The following is a 3,924-nucleotide window of genomic DNA, read 5'->3' as shown; positions in this document are numbered from 1 at the left end:
TTTCCTTGAGTTGGTTACACACACACACACACACACACACACACACACACACACAGTTGCCCCTGGTGGTGACATTTTTTTTTTTTTCTTTTGGTGACTTTAAAGCACAGTCTTCAGTACTCATCCACTCTTTATAAACATTCTAAATCTGGTGAGTCAATTAACCTTTCTAAAATCCAGTTTTCTCATCTGTAAAATAGTAATAGTACAAGTATCTATGCTATAGGAAGTTATTAAAGATTAAATAAAATAAAGAAAAAATAAGATAATAATGTAATTACTATTTAATATATCATCATTAAAGTCCTTAGGTTTAGTCTAATGTCATGGCTGTTAGGAACCATACATTTGGTGGAAAGTACAATATACAACATTTGGCAACCATCTGCTGTACCTCGGCTAGAGTTCTAGGTGTTTGAAAAAAATTTTTGGGTGCTCACAACAAATCTTCACATTGCCTATTAATGTCTTATTTTATGGATGACTAACCAGAGCACAGAGAGTATAACTCACTTGTCCAAGGTCAGAGGCCTATAATTGGAAGAGAAAGGAATGGAACACCAGTTATTATGACTTCAAGGCTCTTGCTTTTTTCACAATGTACCCCAACTGAAGGACAGCATAAAAGCAACTAGATTTGTTAGTCAAGGACCTGTTACTATAATTACTTTCCATGGTTTTATTTTTGTATTTGTCTGAGCTTCATTCCTACTAAACTCAACTTAGAAATGTTTCTAAAGAAAGATAAAGCTTGGTGTTAATATTGCTCATACTTTCCATGGAAGGAAGACTTTTCCTGCATAGGAATGGTAATTTTATTTCTGCCCTTAAAATGAGAAATAGGTCAACCTACTTACTTATTGCATTTCTTAAATCATCTTCTGGGGTTTTGGCAGTTTAAGGCTTATAGGTCTTTTCTTGGCTATCTTCCTCTAAATCTCTTAAGGGATCATAGATATTCTATGCACATCCAATCAAATATTTATTAAAGAATATATAATATAACTGTAAATTTATTGTAACATTTTTCTTCTAAGGAGTTCAGAACCTTATGGCATAAATTACCTCATTTATCTTCATATACATTCCCAAGGGAAGAGCTTGGTAGTATTACCAGGTCAGATTAAAAATCAATGGGCAAGTGTAAGCCAGTTGTTCAGTTAGTCAGTCTATCATCGGGATTGACGGGGTTTTCACTCTTTTCAGGTAACTCTGCTGGAAGCAGTAACCATGCTGTGTTCTGGGGAGCAACATGTCCAGGCTAGTCTGGATGAAAACCTGAAGTGGCTCAGGGGGCCTCAGTTCACGTTTCTTTGGTCATCTGCCTATTTGCCCAGCTAGTGATGAAACAGTAACATAGGTCCTTGTCTCCGTTTGAGAAGTGATCAGCCGTTGTTTTGTCACACCGCCTCATGCTTCAAGGCTCAGATGAATTATTTTTCTGTAAGACTTTTTTTTTTTTTAATCCCAGAATGTATTTATTTAATATTATTTATCACAAGGGCTCAACTGGAAACTTGATTTAAAAAACAAAATCACAAAGAAAATTGACAACACAACTTAAAATAACAGTCATATAGAAATAAAGGAAAGGACAGATCATGTAAGGGAAAGCTAAAAAGACAATACAAGGGAGGAGTCAGGGTTCTTGGCTGGAGACCTGTTTTGAGTTTGTTTCTTGCAGATACTTTTTAAAGGTTATGGGTTCTTTTTGTTTTTGTTTTGGTTTTTGTTTCCAGAGCTCAGTAGCATGTGTGTTCAAAGGGCTGTGAATGTTGGGTTCTTCTAGCAGGCTCCGGATGGATAGTAGGATGGTGCTGACATACACAGGGTGGACCACGTATCCTCCGGGATGTCCAGGCAGATGTCACCCTGGGTGTGGATGTTGGGATCATAGCAGATGTGAGGAATTGTACCACGGATTTGTTTTAAGGGTAGCCACTGGGGAACTCCAGGGAGAGTTTATACCTCAGATCTTCCTATATTGTGCCTGCTGTTCTATGGATGGTCCCTGCATTTGAAAAGATTGTCTGATTTAGGGAAGACAGAAATTCCTTTGTTACCAGGCATCATCAGCTCCTGCTGTAACCTCTTGCCCATGGAGCGGGCAGTGCTCCAGCTGCCTTGGCTCCTTTGCGGGTGGTGACAACGCTGGTGGAGGCTGGGTCTAAATTCTGGGAAGCCATCTGGGAGGTGCTGGCAGGGACACAAGAGCTTGGGGAGCATGACTGCAACTATAGGGCTGCAGGCCCTCATGTCCACTGGCAAGGCTTTTATTTCTTCTCGGCAGAGTTACTCATGTGTCTAGACTTATGACAATTCGATGTAGTGAATATTTCCAATACAGTATATTGAATGAATGAATGTATTTTGTGTGCATCTTCTCCAAAAATCAAGAACTTCTACAGGCCAAGAACTATGTTCTGGATCCTCAGCACAGATCACAAAGCCTGGCACACAATAGACAATTAGAATCAGTTTGTTTGTTTGTTTACTTATTTATTTATTATTACCGAGAGAGATCACAAGTAGGCAGAGAGGCAGGTAGAGGGAGAGGGGGAAGCAGGATTCCTGCTGAGCAGAGAGCCCAATATAGGGCTTGATCCCAGGTCCCTGAGATCATGATTCAAGCTGAAGGGAGAGGCTTAACCCACTGAGCCACCCAGGCACCCTAGAATCAGTTTAGTAAATAACACAGGGAACTAGAATGCATATTTAATGTATGGAGATCAGACTACAAACCTATTGCCTCTAGTTGCTGTTAAAGCACATTCATCTGTGGGTTGATTTTCTGCTTCAAATGGCATCCTTCAAATTTTTTTTTTTTTGAGTCTTACTTTTACCTTCTATAAAAAGGGGAGGATGATACTTATTTTTCTTTATAGGATGCTGTGGGAAGCAAATAGAATAAAGTGTATATATTAGTTTTCTAGGGCTGCTATAACAAAATACCACAGCCTGCAGGATCAAACAACAGAAATTTATTTCCTCTTGTTCTGGAGACAAGAATTCTACAATCAAGGTGTCAACAGAGTTGATTTCTTCTAAAATATCTCTCACTGGCTTTTAAGTGGCCATTCTCTCTATTTGTCTTCCCATGGTCTTTTTTCTGTGCATGTCGGTGCCCTTATCTCCTCTTCGTATAAACACATGAGTCATATTAGGTTAGCGCCTACACTTACAACCTCATTTTACCTTCATTACCTCTGTAAAGACTCTTTCCCCAAATACTGTCACATTTTGAAGTACTAGAGGTTAGGACTTCAACATGCAAATTTTATGGGGACACAATTCAGTCCAAAATATTATATAAAAGGTCCAATATGATACCTGCATGTAGCTGTCATTTTATTCATAGAATTATTATTACTATCACTTTTAGTCAAAGATTTCCAATAGATCACAAAATGGCTTTACTTGTTCCTATTAAATAGCTCCTATGGTCTCTTGCTCAGCTTGCTTGAAAAGAAAAATGTGTAGACAGGGCACAAGTAATTCTAGCATGAAAGATGGAGAAAGATGAAGAATTATCTTGAAGGAAGTACTCTTCTGAGCTCATTTACAGATTTAGCAAGAGCTCATCATAACTGGAAAAAGCAGATGACCGATCCAAAGAAGGTGATGCTATGAATGGTGGCAAATATTTTAAGAAGAAAAATGAAAGCACGTGGAGGTCTACTTGGCATTCAGGAGAAGGGACAGTGCGTCAGCTGCCAAGCATGAAAGGTATTAAAAAGGAACATTTTCATGAAAACCTAGCAGTCAAATTCGATGGGAAAAGAGTCATCAGCCACATGTCAACCTTGTGATGAGCTTCAAAGCCATCTTTCATGCCGTCATCTTCCCTTCCATCCCCCTGTCCTTTCTCTCTTATCTCTGTTCCTCTATTTTTCTTCTGCTTTCTTCCTCAAGAACAAATCGAAT

At 38.8% G+C, this 3,924-nt stretch overlaps 1 pseudogene; it reads right to left on the bottom strand.

The window, feature by feature from the left end:
• Positions 1-1,639: 1,639 nt before the first annotated feature.
• On the bottom strand, positions 1,640-2,186 carry LOC132012004 (ubiquitin-conjugating enzyme E2 C-like; annotated as a pseudogene).
• Between the last annotated feature and the right edge of the window lie 1,738 nt (positions 2,187-3,924).

This window comes from Mustela nigripes, chromosome 1, assembly GCF_022355385.1.
Source record: "Mustela nigripes isolate SB6536 chromosome 1, MUSNIG.SB6536, whole genome shotgun sequence".
NCBI lineage: Eukaryota > Metazoa > Chordata > Mammalia > Carnivora > Mustelidae > Mustela > Mustela nigripes.
The sequence above is the reverse complement of the archived record's forward strand: the minus strand, read 5'-3'. Positions and strand labels throughout refer to the sequence as shown.